At 42.1% G+C, this 27451-nt stretch overlaps 1 protein-coding gene across 2 annotated transcripts in view; it reads right to left on the bottom strand.

Annotated features, from left to right (window-relative positions):
• The window catches only part of NELL1 (neural EGFL like 1), a 282113-nt gene that overhangs the window by 162734 nt on the left and 91928 nt on the right, over nt 1-27451 (bottom strand). The window lies entirely within an intron of this gene.

Raw genomic sequence — 27451 nt, 5'->3', positions numbered from 1 at the left:
CCTTGACTTGAAAACTTTGACTTCCTGCATCCCTGATCATCATTGCTAAAACAAAAATAACCCTGGGGGATACTGAACACAGGAGATGCATTCCAAGACAGGAGGAGGGAGAAACATTTTCAGGTGGTTTGACACTGAACACAGCAGGCTTTGGAAGAGGCAGCAACGGAGGGCAGAGAGGGAGACTGGAAACAGGACAAAAAGAAAAATATTCTCATTACTAATTGATCACCTGAGAGAAGTAATGGGTTCCTTAGTCAGACAGCTGACTGCTTAGACAAGGGCACCCCAGTGCAACTAATACATCTATGCTTAAATTAGGCATCTGACAGTGTCCTCTAAGAAACCATTAATTAAAAGACAGACAAGGAGGCATAATGTAAGAATACATCATAGCATGGATAGCAAACTGTCTATGGGAGGCACTCCCAGAGTCTGTACCAAAGAAGAACAGTTCTGAAGGCAGAGAAATGTTACTAGTAGTATTTCTCAGGAACCAGTCTTGGGATTTATCCTGCTTAATATATTCATTAGCAACCTTGGTTCAAGGACTAGATTATGGAATGCAAAGATGACACAGTTATCAGCACAGAAGAGGACAAGATCATCACACACAAGGAGTGAGATGGCCTTGTGAGCTGGGAGACTGAATGGGATGAAATTTAAAAGCAAAAAGAGCATCATGGCAAGGCAAACTGATGGCAAGGATTTCTGCTTTAAACTGGGGGTTCATCAGACTTAAGGAATGGAGGAGAAGGCAGCTGGTGGAGAGAATGATTGGAAGGTACCAATTCACTGCAACTGTATCAAGGTCTAATGATTTCTTGGGAGTGTCAGAAATTTTCAGGCAACTCAGAGGACTCCTTGGATCTCCCATGAAATAGTGTGGTGATTCCTGATCACCTGTTTTCAAAACAAAACCTGTAAGTACATACAGAACAAGGTTTCTAGGGCTATTACAGGCATGGGAAAGTAACCTTCCTGACAAGAAACAGGGCGAACTTGGCCCTTCCAGCCCAGTTAAACAAAGACTGGGAATATTTTATTACTGTCATGCCTAAGCTTCCCATGCTTCGCTTCTTCTCCTGGCTAGCTCTAATTATGAACAGCATGCAGAAGTGTCCAGTGGCCATCAGGAAGCCAGGTCTGACCCACCAGGGCAGAGAGTGCCTTGGGCTGGACTCAGCAGGGCCTGAGAACCCTGTCCCTGATTGCAGAGAGGCAGAATGCAGCTTATGTTCTTCTTGCTGACTCCTGTGAAACCATAAAATGCACACCTGCAGGCTCTGCTCTGAAGTTGGCTCCAAGGAGCAGCCAGGCAGGAGAGGGCATCAACTGAGCAAACAACAGACAATCATTCACATCTACAGCAACAATAAACCTCTCACAGCAGCCTGAGAGTTCCTGAGCCCAAACTGGGAACCCCTTGCCTTTCTGTGGTTCTCAGGGATACACAGTCCTGCCAGCAGCAAGCCTGGATTACGTGATGCAACAAAACCCCTTCACACAGGAACATCCATCGCGTCGGTGGCTGATAGAAGGTTTGTCTCAGTAACCTGTTCAGCCATCAAGTGTCACCTTTTTGGCTAATGGCTTAGATCAAAGGAAAGAACACACCTCATAATGTACATAACCAACTGTGTAATGCTGCTCAGCAGGGAAATGGCCCTCCTGTAACGCTGCACTGATTACCTTATGCCTTGAAGCATGAGAGCTGATGATCTTTATCTTACCTTTCATAACTACAAATGCTACTATTGGTCATAAAATTATCCAAGCACTTCAAAAATTCAGCCACAATATTTGATTTGATGACCTCCCTGCACTGGGGACTGGCACAACCTCATTAGGTATTCAATGTCTGGCAAGTCATTTGTTTGAAATTACACTTTTATTTTCAAACTGCGGAACAGGATTACAATAACCTTCTGAATAAGTTTCAGTACAGCTTTCATTAAAAAAAAAATTAAAAATGTGAGTAGCTAAAGCAAACCTTGTTTAAGGGCTTGACTGTGACTTCTCCTTATGCTGTATGTCATAATAAATCCACTCATGCAACAGATGCCAACACTTCCCCCCCAGAGCAGGTGGACTAGAGACGTGTAGGATGCCCAGAGACGAGGACTCCTCCAGCTCTCCACCCACCAGCACAGCCTCACACTCCACTGCAGGAGTGTCACCATTTCCCTGCTGCCTGCCAAACCCTGCAAGCAAGAGCAAGGCTCTCAGGGGCAGAGGAACAAGGCTCTCAGGGGCAGAGAAAGGTTCCTGGGCCATGCCACCTCCTGTGATAATCCTCAGCTATTCAGTTTAAGCAGCACTTCTTGTTCAGACAAGTGCCAAAAGGTGCAGTTTTAGCTTTAAGTCCTTTCATTTGTATTCTATTACCTTGGATGCTCAGGTGTGAAGAATACCAACATCTTCATTTTCAAAAGACATCCTCACATCTTCCTCTTCGCTTAGGAAGACACATTACAACCACAACTCCTCTGAAGAAAACACTTGTAAAGCAAAAATCAAATAAAACACAAACCAGACAAACAAACAACAACAACAAAAAAAAACCCTCACCAACCAAAAACACCCCACAACTCTCTTCAGGCTGCTCAGAAGATGAAAAGGAAACAAACCCAACACCCCAACAGAGTCAGTTATTGAACAGCAAGGAGCTCACTCATCCTCCTGCCCACCCTCTGCACACACAGAAGCACAGACTGCTCTGCTTTACATCCTAGAACCTGACAAGGGAAAAGAAGACACATTGCAAACAGAATTTAAATAGGTGCTCTCACCAATCAAAGAACATTTTGAAAATCCATTGCTCAGTGAGATTATGTAACCAAAGCCAGGTTGGCTCAATCACTCTTGCACAGCAGTTACCAAAACAGCTGCTAAAAAAGAGGCAGACTGGGGTAAAGAAGATAGGAGGGGGGTTATATTATTTATTTAAAGGGGAGAAAAAGGTGACAATAGCTCAGAAACTTATTTGTTCAAGTGTAGAGACATTTCAGGGTGGGGAGGGGGGGAAGGACATTATTTTGTCACAAAAATGAAACCATTCTGTGTAGAATGTTCTATACAATAAGCATCTGGCACAACGATCACAAGGACACTATTCCTTTGCCAGCAGCACACACTGAGGAGGTTTCTTGCCAGCCAAGTGCCATGGCAACCACAGCAGCACCTGGGCTACAGCGTTCTGAGGAACAGCACTCCTTCCCTGGAGAAACACAATCTCTGTGCAAGGGGGCAGCAGAAAAGCCACTTCACACCAGGTAAGCAGCCCCAGTGATCACAGAGTCACTGAGCTCCACAATCAGCCCTCCAGTAACTCCACTTCTTCCCCCCAAAACATCTGTATCAAAGCCAGCTGTGATTATATCAGGTAGAAGGATGCATGTTTTAAACTTATCCCAGTCACGACTCGGTGTGTTGGTGGGAAGGAGTCAGTAAACAATAAATGCTGTTTCAGTCAAAACCAGAGTGAAAAGAGGCCCTAAGGGAATGGTCCAGCCTCGAGAGGCTGAGACACTTGCACCCCTAAGCACACAGCCAGGAGGGGCGTGGGGCTGCCTCCCTTCCCAGCTGCAGGGGCAGCTCCAACTGAAACACGTGAACCAGGACCAAGACTTCTTTCTGCAATTTAGAGATTTTATATCCAGAGACAGCCTCATCATCCAATCTAATTATCAGGGGACAGAGGAAGGAAAGGAAAAAAGGAAAGTATCAGCTATAAATCTCTGGGCATGTAAGAACATTTCTACACCATGAAAAAAACCCAAAACCCAAAAATACTGGAATTAGAGCTTTTGATGTCAAATTGACCAATAGTGCACATGCCTTAGCTCAGCTCTTTTCTGCAGCAGGCTGCACATAGTGATTAAGTCAATTTTTGAGAAAAAGCTATTCAAAACTCATGTTATTCTGAAAAATAACTTTATATAATGCATTATTTTTGAGTGCATTCTATCCCAACTATCATTTTTGGAAGACTCACATTATTGTATTATTATATATCTCGAGTGGCAGGGGAGGAGGGGAGAGGGTTGAAACACATCACTCTAAGGAAACTTCCCTTTCCTTGCTTCTCTGGCTTTCCTTCTGTTCTCCATTCTCAAGGCTACGGGAGGGAGAAATTACAGAGATCATCTCAGCCAATAAGAGGGAAAATACTGAAGAGAAGTAATACTGCTGACAATGGCAGACACCAATTACCTTCTTTTTCTGGTATCAGAAGAGCTTCCAGTGCTTTTAACTTGCAATTTATGAATGTCACTGACTGGCATTCAACCTTTGTGTTTCTAATAGACTCACTTATTGTTATGCTAACACTTTATTAAGCTATTTTTCTTTCCTCCCATCTTTTACCTTAACTTTAAAACCTTGCCTGGAATCACTTATGCCCTTAATAACAAACTAGGACCCAAGAGATTAAATAATTTTAGCATCCCCATCTTCTACCTCAGTTTAGATGAAATTTTTGCTTGTTTGTTTTGAAAAGGTGAAACAATAATTTGTCCACCAGGCATTCAGGAGTAACATTCACTTATAACAAGCAAAATAATTCTTAGTCTTTTTTCTTCCCTTGTTCTTCAACTTCATTTAAAATGACAGTTTGACATTCTATTAGACACTTGCTATTAAAAGGTACCATACATGAAAGATGATTAATATATGCAAGGTAATGTGTTGACTTATTCTCTTATTAGTGTCAAACCCCTACAATTAAATAAAATGTTTTCTTTCAAACATATTTTAGCATGATATTCTCGAATCGAGCAGTCATCAACATTTTCCTTTAATTTATAAATGCAAAAAGCTTAAGCCACGCAAGATGTTGAGCACTGAAAAAAGGTGTTTAAATCAACTGCTCTTTAGGCATTCAGAACAATTATTTTTCTCACATGTAGCCCAACTTCTGTTTCACTTGCAATGTGCTATTTGTCTCACACGTTATGATAAGTGTCTGGCATCTACAATAAAGAGCACTTGCTTGCACAGAAGATGTAAGAGGCTGTTTTACTATTACTTTAATAATGCAGTGAAGGGCAGCTCCAAATACAAACAAACTGCCCTCAGAATCTCCTCCAACACTGACAGCCCAGACCAGTCAGACTTCAACATGCAGGAGGACCTTTGACCATCTTCACCAGTATCTGTTCCCACTTTGCTTTAATCCTTTTTGACACAATACTTTGAATTCCAAACTGCTCACAGGTGTGAACTTCTTTAATCTAAAACGTTTCAATGCAGGTGACAAACATAACATAGTTCAACAATGACTGAAAGAGCACAAACAAATTAAGCTCCTTCGCAGAATGAAAATGGTCCCAGTTTTTTCTGCACCACTTTTAAAGAACACTGAGAGACCCACTAAGAATCTGAGGATATTCTGTGGCACACATTGTGTTCTAAAAGAATTGCTGACCTGGGTGTGAAGCATGTATTGGCTTAACTGATCAAATTTATTATAAGCATCATTGCCACAGGGTTTGTCCTGACTCTGATACCACCCAGTGCGTTCACCTGGATGATGAAATAAAGAGGATTCAGTCAAAATCTGCCAACAGTGCTAACCTGGCAGGAATTACAAAAGTGCTGGTGGACACAAGAATCTGAAAGTGTCTTGACAAATTGAAGGAACAATTCTTTAAAAAGAGAATGCAATTTGAAAAGGGCAAGGTTAGCCACCTCCACAGAAATAACAAACTACCCTGGTACTGGGTGGGAGCAACAAATGAAATTGATATATTGGTTGGTTTTCCAGCAAACCAAACCAAACCAAAAAACCCCAACACATCAAACACAAGGGCTTAAAAGCACTATTTGATGTGTCCTCCTCCTCCTCCTCAGCAGCCCAACACCATCAGCTCTGCCAGTGGAGATTATGGCAGGTTAACTATTCCTTGGGCTTTTCCCTGCAAATCCAAACCTGCCCAGATCTGGAGGAAAAGCTCTGATAAGTTGCAATGCAGGGCAGAGCACAAAGATTTATTATGTTTTGTATTTCTCTCAGAATGGAGTTTGCCTGATTTTGCACTGAGATACTGACTCGTTGGACTGTCAGATGTCACACTGACTCTCTAGAACCCCTTTTAGTTTTTTTCTTTTTTGAACTATCCTATTAAATTAGGATTGAGACTGCAGGAGAGATTAGATTTGAGAAAAGATCTCATGATAAAAGCACCACAGCACTGGAACAGTTCTCCAAGTGGAAGCTGTAGAGCTCCCAACTCCAGGGGGTTTTAAAGCCAATGTTAGACAAATATCTGTCAGGAATCATTTTGTTAAGCTCATCAGCTGCTGAGCAAGCCAAATGGACTGTATGATCTCCCAAATCATCCTTCCCACTTTCAGCGTTGCCTTTTACTGTAAAAGTGTTATGTAGAGATACAAAAATCTGGGAAGGAAATGGCAAGTGAGACTGATTAATGTTATTGCTCATTGTCACAGCTACATAGCTGTGCCAGTGCATCTGAGCATTCCAACCCTAAAGAGGGGAAAATCACACTCAGAACCAGCTCCTGAAACCTTGTACATCTCAGGAAAGTTTAACCTGAACATACTAAAGGAAAAGCAATAGTAGAAGTAGTAGCAGTTACCTGAAAAAACCCTGTATTTATATAATATTAAATACTCACAGTCTTCTTTTGGCCTTTCCATGCAAAATTCCCTCTTAAAAATCCCCCTGAAGAAGAACCACAAAAGGTCCTTTGAGATAACAACTGCAAGGAATCAGGAGGAACTGTAGTCAGATGTCCTTGTGGAGGTGAGGCCACACAAGGGGGAGAGGATTTGCTCATTTGTGAGAGCTCGTACAAAATACCAAGGTACTGGTGATGGTTCTGCTGCCACGTTGTTGTAATGGGAAAAACATGGTACAGACAAGAACTCTGTGAGGCCTAATTGTCCTCAACACTCTATTTCACATGATCCACCAAGAGCTGGAAGGACCCCCAACAGACCTTGGATCTCTGCAGGGGTAACGAACAGCACTTCTAAACGCAGCTCCTGAAACTTGCCCAGAAGGAAGGAGCGTCCTGTTCTTAAAGGGAATAAAAGAACTCAAACAACCAACCCTACAAACTCCCTGAGCCAACCAATTTTCAATTTCACTTCTGGAATATTTTCCAGGTTAAGATATCAAGTTACTCAGTCTTTAATGAAGACAGTAAATGAAGCATGAGCCATAAACCAGCTGAATATTACAGAAGTCTGATGAAATAAAGTTTTCTTGCTAACATAAGACCACATTCCAGTGCCTCCTATTTCAACATGATGTTTCTAGTTCCTGTTGTTTGCTGGTTCCAATACCACCAACCAGAATACTCATCTACTCATCACCACATTATCAATGTAGCTAATTAAAACATTTCCTTTTCAGACAAGAAATGCCAGGACACCCAGAGATACAAATTTCTGGTTTTCTCTCACTGGTTTTAACTTCCCCTTTTCTCAGTAGGGCTTTTTATGAGCAATTAAGTCCAAAGATTGAGGACAACAGCCAAGTATTGCACAAGGCATTTCCTTAACTTTTGCATAAAGGAAGGAATGCACTTCTTTCTTTTTACCATCTTCTTTCACTAATGTCACCAAGTTACAAGGTTTTCAAGGATGTTACTACAGGGCATCAGAACTAGTAACATGAGTAACCTTTCAACTGGTCACCACTCACTTATCTAAGTTACTCATCACTCAAATACAAACTGGAGGACTCCCACCTGTCCCTAAAATTGATCCAAATGTTACACAAAATTCCACAGGAAATTATGCTGTAATTTTGAGAATGTCAGGATCCTACACTGTGCACCTAATTTAAGAGGTTAAATTAGGACTTAACTCAAGTTTTACTCATCTCTCACATGGAGAAAATTGCCTGTGCATCAGCTCCTAATATAAGCACAAATATAAATCACATCTATTGAATTCACTGATACACACATTTAACCTTATTGCTGGACTGACTAACCTGTTGAGCAGACAACACACCTCAGAAAAGGCTTGGCTCACTTCATCTTAGTCCCCTCATCCTTAAGGATACAGACACCCATTTTCCTGTACTTTGTGCTCAGCTGAGGAAGAGGAGGGACACGCTCTGCTGCCTTCAAATAATTATTCCAAATGTTTACCCTGTAGGCTGTAAAGAGGACAACTCATATGCACACAATCTTTCCAAATACTAAAACTCAGTCGAGTAACAGAGGCAGACACGAAAGCTGGGTGCAAACAGCTATTTCAGAGGTCACAACTCCCATGTGACAATGACCAGGTTCCTAAAATGTACAGATCTCTGGCTCCTGCACCAAACCCCGAGGCAGAAGCCAAGGGGCCCTGTGTGAGGGCAGGGCAATCCACAGCATGTGGTTCACACCACTGAGCCTGCTGAGCAAAACCCTGACAAAAAATAAAATATGAACAGTTTAGCTCCAATCCCACCTCTTCTCCAGGCTTCGAGGTCTACCTGCATTCACCAGGGAGACACCTCCACCTCCCACCCTCCTGTGAACACAGGAACAAAGGGCCAAAGCATGGAGGCTCCTAATTCCTACTTAAGCCCTTAAAGACCCTCTAAAGTCATGAGAATCTAAGGATTTAAACTGAAGATTAAGAGCTGAAGAACTTAGAGGGATTCACCCTCTCTCTTGCTCTCTCTCAAAGGCACCAATCTTCTTTTTATCCAGTAGACAGTGGAGGAAGAAACAGCTTCTTCCCTTTGTTCCCTTTCTTTCCCTTCCCTCTTCAGCCCAACCATTAAATGTGTTCTGACACACTGAGCACCCAGATCTCTGCTCCACTTTAAGGGATTCCCAGGGCCATCTCCCTGCCCACCATTCCAGCCACCAGAGCAAACCCATCTGCAGGTGCAACATGAACCATCTCACATTTGCTCACAAAAAGGTCCATCAGGAGACAGTGGAATTTCCCTTGGAAGGCCAATGGTCAAGGCACTTGCCAAGGCAACAGAAAGGACCTGACAGCTGGTCTCTAACATAAGAACTGTATTTTTTTTACACAGTGCTCATTTCATACCGTGCTACAGCTGGTGCACTTTGTACACAAGCGAAACTCTACTATTTTCTTCTGATATAGAATATTCTTTCTTAACTATACTGCACATTACAGGATACAAAAAGTTTGGTCCTATCCCCTTGAGAAACCAAAACAGAGAGGCTGCTTAGCCGAGGATCCTAAAAACACTGTTGTAAAAGTATTTTCTTTTTTAAAATCCAGATCCATAGGTTTCAAAACACCAGAATAACACACTGATGATGAGAGAAAGGAACTTAAAATATAACTGAAAGCTACTTAGTTCCAACTGCCCCATCAGGAAATTGTTATTAGACAAGTCCTGTTATGATTTTAGCAATAGTTTCTTTTTATATATTGCATTTCCACTAAAAGCCACATTTGCTGACCTTAAAAGGAGCCTTTCATGTGACCTTTCAGTTCAACCCAACATTGACTGACTCAGACTGTCACCTGAGATGTGCAGGTGACTGTCACTGGAAGTGGCATAATAAATCTCAGGTAACTTGATTCAAGTCTGCCTTAGTGACCCATAAGAGCCGTGCTGGGGTGTTTTAATCAAGCCAAATAGCTCATGGGGTGTTTGCCCTACTTTTTGTCAGGACAAGAAGCTGTCTGCAGTGGTCAGTTACAGTTTCCCTTTGTGAGAACGGGTCATTTCTTTCACGTGCTTTGCAAACAGCAGAGAGAGGTTTTCATCTGCTGGTTGTGTGCTTGTTCCTGTCCCTGTGGCAATGGGTAAGTCTGGATCATCCCTGCTTTGGGAAGGTGACTCCTGGGAGACACATTCCTGGGATCCAGCATGGAGGGAACTGCAGCAACACCACAATGCTGAGCCCCAGCTGCCAGTTCTGCTTCTGTGGGGCCACACCGAGTTCTGGGGCCACTGCAAGGGGAATTTCAGGAGCCCCTGGGGAAACCAGGAAGTCTTTTCAGTTCCTTTGAAAATAAGACATTAGCAGCAATGCACAGATAATGGGGAAAAATGATAAAAAGCTTGGGAAAGTATCTGTATTCTGCTTAAACCACTTGTAAATAGCTCTTCATCTCTCCCACCACACCACACCCACCTAGAGACAGCAAGGCAAGCACAGCTGAAATCAGAATATTTAACTATTCCCTTCTAGTTCTAGGGCCAGCAACTAAAACTGCTGGTCTAAGCTGCAGAGAAAACAAATGCTGATCACAGGATACAGCAAAGTTCTCCGAAATCTCAGGGAAAATCAACAAGCCTATTAAGAAAGTAAAAGCGTTGAAGAGTCTCGAGAGCCAACCCACCCAAACAAGAACAGGAGTCAGCCCCACGGTGAGAGCCTGGAGTTTGCACCAACTTTGATGGGACATGTAGAAAAAAACATTTGAAAGGAAAGGTACCACTTGCAGTAAATGAGAATTTAGTAAGCAGTGCATGAGTAACCAGGCTTTGCTCAAATAATGAAGCCTTTTAGTGCAACAGAACACTAGAAACAAACAAAAACTCCAAATATGTCCTGTATTAGTACATTCCATGCAGTTCAAGTGCACTCAGTGCCTCCTCAATATAGAAGCTGGCTAGTGCAGTTTTGATAGCACTCCCATTGCATGCTTTAAATGCAAAAAAAATTAATTACTTCTATCTGTCAGGCACCATCAGCTCTATTACACTAAAATGAGGGTTGGTTTGTTTGTTCCTCTGATGTTTTAATTATTGCAACATGATTACAACAGACTAAACAACATCCTAAAGGTACAGACACAGCTAACACCTCAGCCACACTGGTGCATGAATATGTATGAGTCTGCAATGGACGAGGCCTCTTTTCACAAACAAGCAACTCACATAATCAAAGCTTAGAACAATTTCTCTGGTATCTTCACATTATTAACAACCTCCAAAATTGCTCCTCATCACAGCAAAGTGACTTTGAGGTAATGAATAAACATCAGTCAGTCTTTTATGGGGGTAAAAAAGGTGATGGAGAGAAATGCATGGAACTTGGTGAGATACTTGCAGTTATTAAATGAAAATGCACAACACAAACTGTGAAGAACATAATGATTGATCTTACTCCATCATTTATCCTCTCCCTCACATCTCACTATCCACATGTCACTGAAGCCAATCTCGATGGTTAAATATTGGTTTGGTAGGAAAAGACCTCTCAGATCATCAAGTCCAGGTGTTTTCTTAGATAGCCAACACATTGAGAGATATTCACCCTTCGGTCACAAGCTCTTGCCTGCTGTCTGTGCACATGTGGACTTAGAGAGCTTGAAAAGAACAAAAGGTAAGTCACCTATTTAAAGGACTCTAAACCCTTCACCTTTTCCACGTGGTAAACAAAGAAACAATCTTGGTACCCAAATTTAAATAGATCAACTATGAGAATGGTGGAGATTATAAAATTTCAATTTAAAGACAGAGAGCATCAAAAAGAAGAGATGCCTCAGCTTATTCTGTAGTGAACAGGTTTGATTGCCAAATTTATGACCACTGAAAAATCCTATCCAGAAATAAAGTACTAGGCTATGCAGCTCAGTAATGAAGAGACCCACCTACTGCAGAAGAGTTAGATTAGCCCCAAAGTTATTTTACTAATTGTGTTATTATTGCTATTGATGTTGGGGTGTCATGTGGGATTACTTAAGATTGTCAAAATACAATCTATGGAATAGGCTCTTTGGAATGTGAGCAGGAAGAGTTGCCCTTTACATAGGAGAGTGGTGGGAATAGTTAAATAGTTTAGTTATAAAGTAAAATTAAAGAAAAATAAAGATAAAATAGTATATTTTAATAGTAAAACAAATTTTTGAAAAGCAAACAAAAAATTTATAAAGTAAAATTAAAAAAATTAAGTAAACCAGAATTTTTTTTTTTCAAAGTAAACCACATTAAAAAAACCAAACTAACTAAATAAATAAAATTTAAATAAAATGAAAGACATAAATAAACTGAAAGAGCTGGCTTCTGAGTGCACAGGAACAGGAGAAAAGAATACTGCAGATGAGACAAAATTAATTCAAACTCAGGCACTGCTGAGCTCAGCCCTTCACAGCTGCAGCCCAAGCACATCCTGCCTCCCCCTGTGCTGAGGACTCTGCTCTGTGCTCCTCCTGCACTGCGAAATGCTCACAGAAAAATACTTCAGGTAACCAAACTTGCTCCATCAGGTGCCAGCACACAAACACCAAAGCCCAGCAGAGCCCACTCCTGCCTGAGCAGCAGGGCCCAGGAAGGCTGCAGACACCCAGGAGCTGGGGGCTGCAGACGGGTCTCCTCAAAACTCCAACAGCACTTCTCGTCCCAGAGGGGAGAAGGGAAGAACTTCTAAGCTCCAGATTGTTCCTCTGTGCCACGTGGGCAGAACCACCACAGCAAAGGCATCCAGCAGCCCTGGTGCCAGCACTCCCTCCAGTTCTATCATGGGAAGCTGCACAAGTCAATGAGAGGCCAAGTTCACATCATTTAGAGTCAATAAAAGATTTAATCACACCTTTTCCAGACCTTCCTTTGACTGATGTGCCATTGTCTATGACAATGTTTGTTCCCATTTCAAGGGCTAGCAGGAACTCTTCCCATTTCACCTATAATCACTCACTTGGTGCCAAGAGGTTGACTCCTAACTAGAATCAAATCACCTCAATCACCTCTGACAGTTCATTACTTTTAAAAAAGAAAAAGAAAATAAAACCCAACAAGTACAGTCACTTATTCTCTCACATTGCACTCAAGATTAGCTCTGCATTAACAGTTTCACCCCAAGAATGTCATTCTCTTCAAAACTTCCTTGGAATAATCCTTTTCCACAATGCCAAAAGCCCTGATAAATGGTTCAGCTAAAGGGGCAGTTCCACATTTTTGCTTTTTTTCCAGCTGTGACTGGGTTCCTGTTGTTATCTCCTGCCAGAGGCCACCCTGCAGCTCTCCCATGGGTGGCAGGAGCCACTGCTGCCTCCTGTGCCTGCCAGTCCTGTGGAGAGGGAACAGAGGAGATCCCTGCCAAGATCTGATCCTCAGCTGGGTATCAGGGGCTTCCTCACCTGGGGCAAGGCCTGTTGTAGAAGCTGACAGCTCTCCATGAAGGAAGAACTCACTGCAAACATTCCACTTTTCAGAGACAGATGCCTCTGCTTTACTTCCATCTCCACAGCCAATGCATGTCAACAGAATCAGTCTAAGTTTACAAAAATAAATTTTAGAATAGAAACTATTCACTAGGGGAGGGAAAAAACCCAGCATTTTACTTAAGCAAAGAGGAAATTGTTCTTGGATTTCAGCTTCAAACCACATTCCTACGTTTTTTGCTCCCACCTGAAACACTCCTCTTATGCTTAGTTGATAAAGTCTCCTGAAAAATGAATCCTACTTTTATCCTATACCTGAGTAACACCTGTGATAGCCTGTGTCCAAAAATACAGGTCCCAGGCACTGCAGAGATAAAAGCAGTTATGAGCACATATGCAGACACTTACTGATAGATCTAACCCTGAGGAAGAAAAACCCCCAAGACTACCATGGCATCCTGTAGCCAACCCTGAAACTGCAGTGCCATCTCTAAAGGAGAGCTAACCATAAAGCTAACAAAACCAAAACACTGGAAGTTGAGGTGTGCAGCACAAGCACATTGATCCAGGTTAATTTTTTTAATATGTATCTATAATTAATAGCCTATTTCCTGTCTATATGCCATCATATTCCTCCTGCAATTCAGCCAAGCATCACACAGCAGTTCAGTCCTTCTCTGGCTTAAACAACTGCAACAAAAATATATTCTCGTGTTTTTTTCAAGAAGCAAAGCTTTTATTTTTAATTCGTATAATCAAGTAAGAAACTCACATGCTCCACTAAATAAAGCCAGGGTATGATAAGACAACTGACAACCTCAAAATTTCTCTCCCACCTCGCCCAGGAATATCACCAAACAGCGCCTGATGCTGCTGCACAGCCTTAACTCAGTTTATCCCCTCTAGCTACAGTTTAACTGATGGTACAGCCTTTCAATCACAGACCAAAACACCTCCTACTGCTGCACAAGTATTTCTCAAGAAATGACACTGCCAGCTCTCATGCTAGTTGGAGGACACGTATTTTTAGCTACAACCAAATAATTTCACTACTATCTCTTCAGAGATATTCATTCCCAAGACTGAAGTCAAAGAAATTGTACCAATCAACCAGGTTAGAGATTCAAAGAATTTTTTTTCAATTAATTTAGTTTAAAAGGGAATAGACAGCTCATGAACCCTCCGACCTTCAAACAGAATGAAGGTATAATGCTCCTGTGCCAGCTCTTCAGCCCCAGAAGGACCATCTCAGTCTCCTTTTCCTTTTGAAGGATAGGAATTCATACAAGTTAAAATAGGTACAATAATTTACTACAAAATCAAGTTGTTTTTCCCTCAGGATTCCTGATTTTCTTGCAGTTTCTAACTTCAACACTTTGGGCTGTCTCAGGTTTTCTCAGCTTCACCAGTTCTTGAGAATTTTAAATACCTGCTGATTTCACAGGGGTCAGATTTAGGCTGTGAGGAAAACAAGGAGAATTTTTCTGCTTTACTAATAAGACTGAAGGAAGAGTTCTCAAGTCAGTCAGTTCAGAATTAATTAAAATACAGGAGAAACTACTGGGGAATGATTTGTATTCAAAAGGGATTATGGCTAACACTAAAATGTTTGCAAAATCAATGGGAACCTAGCACAAAACAGATATAGCTCAGGGGAATTCACATTGATTAGATTCCCTATCCGAGATCTGTCCTCTTTTCCATGCTCCTCATTAATTCATTTCAAGATTTAGGTGAATTGCAAAACAGATGTAACTGAGCTCCAGGTGTTTATATTGTGCTAAATAAGAAAAAAAGAATTCTACCCATCTGAAAACAAAATTCATTTGTTTGCAAGTGTCTAATGAGAGAGGATGGTTTGGTTCACCTCCACATTCATCATCTGTTGCACATTATTGAATATCCAATAATGCCAATACTAACCAAGAAACACCTGACACAATTTTTAGCTCTCAGACTGAGCTGACAATTTCCTGGTGTACTCAAAACACAAACCCAAGCACTCCTGACAATGAAAACATTGCATGGGAAAACCTGGACATCTTTATAATATTCAAATTTTTGTAGCCTTTTCTATAGAATTAGCAAGGTGCTGATTAAAAAGGAGGTTGTGGCACTGCAGCTCCAGTGCAGCATCAGCTGCCCACCAGCCACAAAGACGGGCATGTTTCAGACCCACTTGCTATTACTGTCTGAACAGAACAATCCCTGGGTGAAAAGCACACACAGTGGCAGTGCCAGGCTCTGAATTGATTCTCACAGAAATTGTGCCTTCCCCAAGCTGAGTGCACTTCAGAGTGCCACTGACCTTCTCTCAAGAGCACCAACAAGCTCCAGAGCACAGCAGAAGGCCTGACCTTCCAAGGTTAATGCCACTTGTGCCCAAGTAAATGAAGGAAATGTTTCACTACCAACAGTGGTTCTTAAAGACATTATATCATTCCAAGGCTGGAGAGATGGGCTGATTCCAATGGGATGAGGTTTAACAAAGCCAAGTGCCAATCCTGCCTTTTGGCCACAACAACCCCCTGCAGTGCTCCAGGCTGGGCACAGAGTGGCTGGAGAGCAGCCAGGCAGAAAGGGACCTGGGGGTACTAATTGACAGGAAGCTCAACAGGAGCCAACAGTGTGCCCAGGTGGCCAAGAAGGCCAATGGGATCCTGGCCTGGATCAAACATTGCGTGGCCAGCAGGCCCAGGGCAGTGACCCTCCCCCTGCACTCTGCGTTGGTGAGAACTGAACACAACACTCGAGTGTTGTGTTCAGTTCTCAGCCCCTCAGTTCAGGAAAGATACTGAGGTGCTGGAGTGGGGCCAGAGAAGAGCAACAAGGCTGGAGAAGGGACTGGAGCACAAGTGCTGTGGGGAGAGGCTGAGGGAGCTGGGGGTGTTTAACCTGGAGAAGAGGAGGCTCAGAGGTGACCTCAGAACTGTCTAGAACTACCTGAAAGGAAGTTCTGGCCAGGTGGGGGTTGGTCTCTTCTCCCAGGCACTCAGCAATAGGACAAGGGGGCACAGGCTCAAGCTCTGCCAGGGGAAATTGAAGTTGGAGATCAGAAAAAAATTCTTTCCAGAGAAAGTAATCAGGCATTGGAATGGGCTGCCCAGAGAGGGGGTGGATTCACCATCCCTGGAGGTTTTTAAGGTAAGAATGGCCGTGGCACTGAGTGCCATGATCTGGTGATCACAGTGGGGTTGGATCAAGGGTTGGACTTGATGATCTCAGAGGTCTCTTCCAACCCAACTGATTCCATGATCCTATGAGTGCCTGACTGAAAAACAACTCACATGCATGACCCACCTCCAGGTCTGATGTCTTCAGAGTCTGAAGCAGCCCAGCTGTGGGTTACACACACTCTGACACTCAGCAATGATCTCCACCTTCCCCCACGCTTGTGCCATTTCCCACTTGGTCCATTAAGCAACAATACAAGCCTATGGAAGCACTGCCAAATTCCTCCTGCCTAAGAAACACTGGAAAACCATGGCCATATTCCAGTGGCAAGGAAGAGCTTTGCAGAGAGAAAATAATCAGAATGGTTCCTGCTCCTGGAAATGGGAATGCATCAGCAACAAACAGACACATTCTCTGGTGAAAGCTTGAAGGGAAAATATGAGTCACAGAATTAGGGAAACAAAATAATAACATGAAGTTGAGAGGTAAACAATCCTAAGGAAGATGAGAGACAAAACGGAGTTTGCACTGCCAGTTTCATCCTATTTGTGTTCAAGCAAACTCCTAATTATTTCTTAAGCCTGTAAGTGGAAGGAAAATAATTTTCTACCATTAAACAGAGTCATCCCTACACAGACATGGTAACGTGCCTCGTGTGTACGAGGCATGTGCACCTTCAGTGAGCGAGTCCAGGACAAGGCATAAACACAACAAATATCTTCAACACAACCAAGAATAGATTAATAAAATGCAATTAATCAGAAGCTATCCAGAGCAGGAATGAACACTCAGATGTCTCATTTAGAAATGAAAAAAAGTTAAAAGAAAGTGGCAAGAACAGACAGTGAAAAATTTTCTCGAACACCCGAGGGGGATTTTGAAATTTACCCTTTAGACACAAAGGAACAGATGGAAAGTGGAAAAAATTGAGAAGGCATCTTTGGGGGAAAAACCTGAATATTAAAAAGATTGTAAGAGTCAGCAAATCAACAGGATACTATCAACAACATAAGAGTTACCTTTGTAGATGCTGTACATACCATTGCACTAATTTCCATTGCTTGAATCAAAGTCTCACTCCAACCTTTTTCTATAACTCTTTTCCCCAGCCTCCAAAAAGATGCAGGTAAAAAAAGCAGATTATTACATAGAGGTAGATGTACTAGAAAAATGGACTTTTGGAGGTTTTTTTTTAAGGCAGCTACCTACCTAAAAGAAATTGATTTGTCTGTCAAAAATCTTTCTGAGTAAGAGGAATTCTCTTTCCAAAAATTAACTATGTACATGAATATTTTATGGAATGTCTTTCCTTAGCTGTCAATAACATTTAGTAAATATAATTGGGAAAAAAACTTAAACTTATTTCTTGCTATGTAAGCAGTTTGACTACTTTTCCACACTCACTTCAGCTTATTTTGTGGTTCCTTATCAAGTACCTTCATGCAGTGACCCTCACCAGATCCTGGCAGTACAACAAAGGATGTTGTTAACACCATTATCCAGTTTCCAGACAGCAAAATGAAGCAGAGAAACCTGTACAGACACACACCAGTAAATGGACACATCCCACAGCCATGAAGGCCCAGGTGGAGCTTCCTCTTCTTAAAAGAAGAGTCTTATTTTTAGTTTCACTTAAAATATAGCTCCTCATGCAACACAATAAATAATATGTTATCCCTTTGCTTAAAGAAATCTATAAATGTGTTTGCATAAATGAACTGCACTGAAAAAAAACACAAGGAGCTGAGCTTCTATTTTAAAACTCAAAACAAATACATAAAAGAAATATGTCTAAATTTGTCTAAACACATTGTTATCTGCCAGTGCAACTACACCCGGATAGTGTGAAAAGCTTGATGCCTTTTAAGAAATTCAGAATAGACTGCACTTGATACAGACACATCAGAACATGACTCAGTTCCACATTAATCTGAACAGGAGCCAGAAGGAGAGATGTTGGGAAAGGATGCAAAACTCATGCTGAAGTTGTAAAAGAAGAGCAGGGAGCAAAGCACAGAGCAAAGCCTGAGGTCAGCAGTAATGGCTTTGGCAATAACTTCCCCACTTCTCTGCTTTGTTTTTTACATGCACATTAACTTGGAATACCCAGAACGGCACCAGAAAGTCGTTTCTAAATCTTGCAGGGAAAAATGTGTTGGGATAAACTGACATTTGTCATGGCTTTAGAGACTCTTGTACTTTTAGAACCAATTTTCGTTTTCTATCTACTGGGAACAAAATATATTCACAAAAGGAAAAAGACAATAGATAATACTTACTGAAGCAGCCTCCAGCTATGCTATAACCAAGGGCAAAACACATTTTCCATTAAAAATAATTTTTTAAAATGTTTTTATGGCAAGCCAGATTATATTTTCCATTTAGTTTTGGGGGTTTGCTTGTTTGGGTTTGTTTTTCTTTTTATACTGAAGGATAAAAACTTAATTTCCTTCAGTAGTTTCAAGGAAAAAAAATAACAGTTGCGGGGAGAAAGGAAAGGTTGTTTCATAGTTGCCTTTTTTCAGTTTTCTTTTGCAACTAAGTTTAGGTGCAGCAAATTCTTTAAGATTAGTCCTACCCCTGGTGGACACAGAATATCTGCTAGAAGTCCTCTTCTGGATGCAGCAACACTGCTGCGTTTGTGCCACGTATTACAGAGCCTGGGCACAGCTCAAAGCCCTAATCATGGAATAGAATCACAGAATCATAGAATCAGTTGGGATGGAAAAGACCTCCGAGATCATCAAGTCCAACCCTTGGTCCAACTCCAGTCCCTTTACCAGATCATGGCACTCAGTGCCACGGCCAATCTCAGTTTAAAAACCTCCAGGGATGGGGAATCCACTCCCTCTCTGGGCAGCCCATTCCAATGCCTGATTACTCTCTCTGGAAAGAATTTTTTTCTGATCTCCAACTTAAATTTCCCCTGGCAGAGCTTGAGCCCGTGTCCCCTTGTCCTATTGCTGAGTGCCTGGGAGAAGAGACCAACCCCCACCTGGCTAGAACTTCCCTTCAGGGAGTTATAGACAGTGATGAGGTCAATCTTTCATTTTGCTCCTGCTCTGTAGCAGCATTTATCCCTGTTCCCAGCTCCCAAGGTGTGCCAGGCAAAGTTCCACCACGTCCCACAGGGCACTGCCCACTCCTGGCTCAGCATCTGCTCAAGGGGCACCAGAGCCTCAGCCACACCTGTACTGGAGCAACTGAAACTGCTTAAAAGCATTTTAAAAACCCTTCTTCGAGACACCATGGCAAGGAGAACAGTTCCTGAGGAGTTTAATGTTATTTTTATCCAGGATCCCTGACATCTCTATACAAGCCTGAACAAAATGATTTTCTGCACTTACCTTACAGCATCCAGTACTTCAGGTCTCTACACTCCCTGGGCTGAGATCAGAGTCCTCCAAGCCCTTCACATGGGTTCTCCTGATGGCAAATCAGGTTCTTCCCTGTGTTTTCCAAGCTGAGGGGGGTGGGGGCATTCCTGCTGTAGGACAGGGGCACACACTCCCCTCTTCTGACCAACCCGTGCCAGCCTCACAGTGACATTTAAAGAGCCTCAAACTGCATCTGCCACTGCCAGCACAGACCCTCAGGCAGCCAGGTGACATCACTTACAACATGCATTCTTACACAGTCAAAATGAAGCCCAATCCAACATATTATCTATAAAGTAGAAGTGAGAACTTCCCTTTGGAGAAGGGACTCCATGCCCCCAAATCGTTCTTTAAGAGCAACTGACAGACAGACTGAGCATTAAAACTGCACATCAAGTTTCTTCCAAGTAGCTGAAAAAATGTTTGTAAGTGCCAGCATTGAAATAACATTAACTTTATCTCATTTCAAGACTTTCAAAACAATTTCCCTTTCAGCATACCCAAGCACTGCATAAGGCAAGCACTGAGGGTGAAACAGCATAATGTCCCTCCAGTGCTCCTGACACAATACACAGTATAGGGTAAGAGGTGACAGAATCACAGGAAAAACTGGGCTGGAAAGTTAAATGGAGGTTTTCTACTCCAGCCCCCTTTTGAACTCCTCAGGCCCCTGAGAAAGCTGTTCCTCTGTCAGGTCCTGGGTAAATAAAGGTTGCTGTGCTGCAGTGGGAAGATGGATTTGTGCATGAGCACACACACCACACAGACACACACACTGTTCTTAACTATTCCAGCCATGCTCCAGATTTTAAAAGGCAAAACTTCAGCAGCTCAACCTCTAAGATTTAAGAGATAAGCACACAATTTTTTTAACAATGTGTATAGAAGTATTGGCAAGCAGTTCCCAACCAAGTCTGAGCAAAATCTCCTCTTTATATACAAACATTTCTCAGTATTTTTCAGTCCAGCTCAAAGACAAGTAAACTTCTGATCAGCACCACAGGAACCATCCTCTTTTTTTTTTCCCCTTTGCTGCCAAATGTTTTTGATGCAAACACTGATCTGGTTTAAAGTGCCACAGTTCCACTAAAAACTCTATCAAATATTTCTTTTTCATTGATTCCATCAGAAATGTGGCATGAGCTATACTGTGTCATAACTGGAAGAAGGAATTTTAGAAATATCAGGATCAATAGAAGGGCTTAATAAGTAAAGACCTGTAGGAGCTCTTTCTGCTGACAAGGTGTAGTATATACATATCACCAATTCTTGCATGAATTTCTCCCTCTTTCAGGGGCTGCACCTGAAATTCTCTCCGAAAAATAGCTTAGAAAACAAGGGGGTCCTTTGGGCACCTCATGACCCAACAGGAGGCTTTTCTAACAAGCTCTGTCTGAGGCTCCCACTCTGCACACGACAAAGAGTCACTGCAGTGTAAAGATAATTTTGCTCACCCCAAAGGAACATGCAATAGATTTTCCTTTTCTCCTACTTGTCAGATTTTAAGTCAGATTCAACTACAATTCGCAGCCAACAACACAGCACTGGGCTTTCCATGAACTCACCTTTCAAATTATATCCCCATCCAGTTCAGAAGAATGCAACCCTAACACAGAGGAGCATTTGTTGATCTGCGGACACAGAATCCTTCATCTCTCCATGGGAATAAAAACCTCAAGAGCCTCAGAGCAGGATTTTCACTGCCATTCTGAAGGGGTGAAGATGCTTTTTTTCCTTTAATAGCAATGATTGTAATTTGTCCAAATGCAAGTTACTAACATAAGAACTGACAGTTGCAAGGCTGAATTCCTTGGGAGCCATAATTATTTATGACACCTTATTACAACAGCTCCAAAACATATGGTTACCTTATTAGAAACTAGAATTTATTTTCATATAAATCTCAGCATGACATTACACCAAAAGAACTAAAGTTACTCCAGGGGAAGGCTGATAATTCCACCTTCCAGGGTTCTGTAGCTGGAATACGAAGTTAAACTAATTAACTTATAAAAGCAGTTTTGATAACAGAAATAATATATCTAGAGACATATAAGGCATAAACATTATCTTCCAGCAAACCCTTGAATCTCCTTAGTATAAAAATTTTAGTATATTCCTTGAAGTCTTTCTGTCCACTGACAAGAATATCATCTCTGCCTTTGAGCTGATGTATTCAGTTGGGAGGGGAAGGGTCTATGTTGCTTTTAATTCAGTTTCCTCCAGGAGCAGCTCATAGCACAAATGTTTATTAAAGTCCATTTATTAAAGTCCATATACCCACAAAGGCAGGACACTGACTCAAAAGTGCCTGCCTTTTGACCATGCTATAAAAAATTAATTGGAGTTCATGCAATGGTTAAGAATATAATTTCAAATAAAAAGGCTTTCTCTATGAAAACAGTAGGCAGACTAACGTATTAATTGGCTCAGTTGGTTGTAATAATGCCAAGGTCATGGGTTCAATCCCCTGTGTGGGCCATTGACTTAAGAGTTGGACTCGATGATCCTTGTGGGTCCCTTCCAACTCAGAATAGTCTGTGATTCTGTGATTTGTATTATGCCACCAAGAGAAGGGACTTCCACTGATAAACAGGATTACACACATAGTAGAAGTTTAAATTTGACAGTGTCAGGTAACTGAAGTCATAAAAAGAAGGTGAGTTAAGCGTCTTTCAGAGCAAGTGTGAACTTTGAAAAAGCAAGCTGGCATCATAAAAGGTGGGGCTGGAGGGGTTGCTTAGAGTTTCTGGCATGGAGGAGGGGGGTTTTGGTGTTTTGTTTGGTAAATCCCCATGGGAGGACTTGGTTCCAGTGCCATCGAGGGAGTCTTCGAGGCAGAGCTGAAGGCTGGTGAAGGGACTGGAGCACAAACCCTATGGGGAGAGGCTGAGGGAGTTGGGGGTGTTTAGCCTGGAGAAGAGGAGGCTCAGAGGTGACCTCAGCACTCTCTAGAACTACCTGAAGGGAAGTTCTAGCCAGGTGGGGGTTGGTCTCTTCTCCCAGGCACTCAGCAATAGGACAAGGGGGCACAGGCTCAAGCTCTGCCAGGGGAAATTGAAGTTGGAGATCAGAAAAAAAATTCTTTCCAGAGAGAGTAGTCAGGCATTGGAATGGGCTGCCCAGAAAGGGGGTGGATTCCCCATCCCTGGAGGTTTTTAAACTGAGATTGGCCTTAGCACTGAGTGCCATGATCTGGTAAAGGGACTGGAGTTGGACCAAGAGTTGGACTTGATGATCTCGGAGGTCTTTTCCAACCCAATCGATTCCATGATTCTATGATCTCCATTGTAATATTTTTATATTCCTCTCCTGACCCCTCTTTTCTATGGTTTCAGCACAGAGTAAATCTCAGTGCATTTCCCATCACTGTTTGTCCCATCTCCTTAACTTCATGCAGTGACCTGAAGGATCCAGGACGTGCAGCTTTGTACCTGTGCACAGGCCCATCCCAGCACACACGGTACCTGCAGCCAACAGACACCCTGGAGGGTGTGTGACAGCCCCACAGACAGAAGGGCTCTCATTAAACCCTGACCCAGAGGTTAAGTCAATGGACACCATCCAACCCTCAGTCATCCATCACTGCCACACAGAGGGTTTCTGTTGTACCACAGAATGTTAATGCCACCTCCCAGGCCACAGCACGGGGAAATCAAAACAGCTGTTGTGAAACCACTGCAGAGAGGAGGGCAAAACTCACCCAAATTCACCTGGGCTTGGAGAGCAAGAGAAACACCAACTGTGAAAACTCGGTGCATTGCCAGCAGACTTCCACTCCCCGGGCCATATGCAGGACTGGGTTTGTTCTTTTCCAGTTCAAACAGCTCGTGAAAAGTTCTGCCACTGAGCAGCTATTGAAGTACAGGATGTGATGAGTCAAAGGACTAAATATTGCAGGTAAGCTTTATGGAGCTCTCTCATCTTCAAAACCAGACCAGAAGCCACACTGTATGATGAAAGATTTTTTTGTTCCTCTATGCTTTGCAACAGAAGTAAACTTCTGGTTTTGGTTTGTTGGGGTTTTTTGTTTGTTTTGTTTTGTTTGGGGTTTTCTGTGGGGTTTTTAGTTTTGGAGGGGTTTTTGCTGTTGTTGGTTTTTAATTAAAGCATGCTGATTGCCCTGCCTTTGCATTTGGAACTAAATCATTGATCTAAAAAGGTTAATTTTTCCCAAATTCTGCAACAACAGAAAAAAACCCTTTTCTTCTCTTTGTGTTGTGACTATTTTTTTCTATTTGACTTTCAGAAAACATTTTCTGACCAAACCTACACTAACATATGTTCAGAATAGATTTTTCAATATATTTATGTATTTATCTTTCTGTAAACAATTTCCTGACTACATCTGACATCAAGTTCGAAGGAAAAGAAACTGAAAGTATAAAAGTGTGTGTCTGCAACGTACTTACAAATCACAAGGAAATTAAACCTCAATTTAGTTTTTAAATAGCAGCAAAATCCTGAGATTCCACGCTTGGATTCATGCTTGGTGGCACATGAGTACTCGACTCTTCTCCCAAAGCTTTCCCTCATCTTTATTCCATTTATAAACAAAATCATATATAAAATTGTTTATAAAATTACTGCAACTCTTCCTTACAGCACAAACCAAGCAGATTTTCTGGATTTGGCTAGTGTTTCATAGCTTATGTGACTTTGGCTTTAAATGAGCAATAATTTGTTAACAACAGATGACATGTTTGAAGCACAGAAGGGAAAGGGGGGCTTGGTCGTGTTCCTTCTGAAGGAAAGGTACAAGCACTCCTAGAGCATCCTGCCAAGGGCAAAAATGGATTGAGTTCTCACAAATAGTAAGGTGTTTAATTCATTACTCTCTAAGCTGAGGTGACAGCACTGGGGTAACCTGGAGGGTCAGGCCACACAGGGAATCATCCCAGAGAGAATACTGAGGTATACAGGGAAAGAACACTATACAATAGAGTCATAAAAGGAAAATAATCACCTGGAAGGTCCACTTTAGTCAAGGGATCCTTTTTTATCACAGGACCATTCTGGTGACTCTGGTTAAGCATATGCTGCATAACATGGCCAGCCATCTTATGCTGTGCTGGGATACCAGTTTTATTAGAAGCTTCCTGGGGCATAAGTAAGTGTGGAGGGAGGATGGAAGGTTAATACTGATTTTCTTGTTCCCTGCACTCCTGTCAGTGAGAAGAGGAGTGCATGCACTTGTCCCAACTGTGATATTCATCCCTCTTCAGGTTTTAACAGCTCTCTTTTGCTCTTTTCTGTGAAATAAATAGTAGAAAATCACTGAATTCTTTTCAGAAGAGATGGCTCTTTGTTTGTTAGCATCTAAAAAGCGAGGATCAGCATGCTAGCTAGCAACAAGCCTGGCTTTCAGCTGATTGGATTTTCCTTAATTCATCATCTCTGAGCTTCAGACTCTCCAGTTGCTGACACTTTCCTGCCTCTTAGTTTGCAACACACAGACTGTCCTATTAATATTTGCAAAGCAGTCACAAACTGCAGAGCTTTCCAGCTTTGAACAAGTCCCGTATGTCAGTATTTGCAGGTCTGCAGTACAGAGCACATAACACTGCTGGAAGAATCACCCTCAGACAGACTCAAATGAATTGCCCATTTTGGCCTGGGTTTGCCACAAACTGCTGCCCCAGCAACTACCACTCTCACCAGCAACCCTCACTGCTCAGCCCAGGTGCCCACATGGCTGTCCTGAGGAGTGGCAGCTGCAAGAGGGCACCTCCTGCTGCAGCTGGAATGCCGGAGTCCTGCAGCCCTGGGACCTGCCTGCCTCCAGAATGGATCCCTGCTGTGTGACAGAGATAAATGGACACTGGTTCAACACTTGGGCCTGAGTATCCACAGCTGTGGATGAAGCTCAGACAACATGATTAATAAAACTATCTCTATACATCTCTCCACAAAAGATGAATGCTCTAATTATGTCTCATACATGCAAGACAAGGAGGCAAATAGTAATCCTGCCAAAAACCAACTTCTCTGTAAAGCCAAATACATTGCTTTTACAGAACACAGAGAATCTGCACTTATCTCCCTAATTCACTACAAGCTTCATTTACTTGCTTGCTTTCAGTAACTGCCTTCCCTGAACACAACTCTGTTATTCCAGAAGGGGAATGCATACAGTGAGTGGTTATCCTGTATGTACATCTTGACATGAGAAGCTGCTAAGACTTGAAAAGTAGTTACTGAGAATGAATAGTAAAAGCCTCTCAGGATTTTATTATTTATTTTACAATTATGTTGATGTCAGTTCTCTGATAAAAGTTAGAATCCTTTGAATTCTTTTTTCCATTGTACTGCTAATGTGAAGAATCAATGCTAAAAAAAAAAAAGAGAGAAATGCTTGTCAAAAAGCAAAGCAGACTCAAACACAATGCTGCAGTGATCTTACAGAATGAAAGTGATGCCATAAGCTCCAGCAGGACACAACTGTGGGAATAAGAGTCAGAAATAACAGCAAAACCACAGGTAACTATACATCAGAATTCACAGAGACAAGTACTTGAAACACACTGGAGGAGATGAGAAATCTGGAAAGCTCCAAGTTAATGATCTGGAGCACTCTAAACTCAGGTGCCACTTACCAGCACACATCCTGAGTGTGGAACAGTTTAACCTTGCCATCTCCAGGGAAACAGCAATCTTACATGCCTTAACTTTAAAGGCCTAACAATGGCAAAGACAAATCCAGAACTACAGCTGGGCATGTGAGCTTCCTTTCTTCCACAGGGGTTTAGTATGGGTAGCACTTGTTGCTCAGGTGTTTTGAGTATGTGATTCTTACACAGTACACACAGGAATCCAAAACAGTAAAAACAAAAATCCACCGCTATACGATATCAACACACTGCCAAACTGTACCTTCAGGTACAGCCTTGGTCCTCATTTCTTTCCATTACAACTTTCCCATGCATCTGAGACTATTGCACAGCCAACTATGAAATGATCCTATTTAGCAGATTAAACACGTAGATGAGAGGAATGAGGTTAGAGAGGCACAGAGAAAGTCTGCAGAAAGCTGTTCTGAGCAGTGAAGGGAAGGTCCTCAGAGGGATGAAAGGAGTCACCTCTTGGCTGATCAGTTTGCTGAGGGCCTCCCTCCTCTGCACTGCCTGCTAAGAACTGCCCTCCATCCAGCAAATCTCTAATTTCATGAAAGGCAAAAGCAACACTCATCCATCCCATGGTCTCGGGCAGCAAAAGCAGCTGTGTTTGTTCTGGTGCTTCATGTTCCACCCACAGGCACTGAACTCGGGGATTTGATTCTGAAATGTAACTCAACACAGACCAGGTATGTTGTGATTCCTACTAATTTCTTCCAAAAGCTCCTTATTCCACCACCACTACCACTAATGTAGTGCCAATACTCCAAAACTGTTTGGGTTGAGATGTTTAAATTGTTTCCACAGCAGAGAAAGGGACAGTCTGCTACCAGGTAAATCAAAATACCTGGTATTACTGGTAACCTGGTAAATAAATCATAAAATACCTGGCAAATTATGTTATTCAAAAAAGAAAAACAAACAAAAAACCCCCACCGCTAATACTGGATTGTGTATCAGAGCTGATAAACAGCCTTGTTACTGTCTTCTGATTCTGAGAGATCCTTGCAGTACATATAATAAAGCAGATGTTCTCACAGCTTCTTGTACCAAAAAGTTTCTTTCCATATATATACACAATATATCTGCTGCCTACCTTTAAAAACACATGTGGGAACTGTTTTCCCAGTCACTGAAAGTGCATATATAGGACCATTCAAATTGTAGAGAACTGACTAAAAATCACCAGATTTACAGCTGCAGTTTCCTAAGCAC

This window comes from Pithys albifrons, chromosome 6 (genome assembly GCF_047495875.1).
Source record: "Pithys albifrons albifrons isolate INPA30051 chromosome 6, PitAlb_v1, whole genome shotgun sequence".
Lineage (NCBI taxonomy): Eukaryota > Metazoa > Chordata > Aves > Passeriformes > Thamnophilidae > Pithys > Pithys albifrons.
Note: the sequence above shows the minus strand (reverse complement) of the source record. Positions and strands in the feature narration are given on the sequence as shown.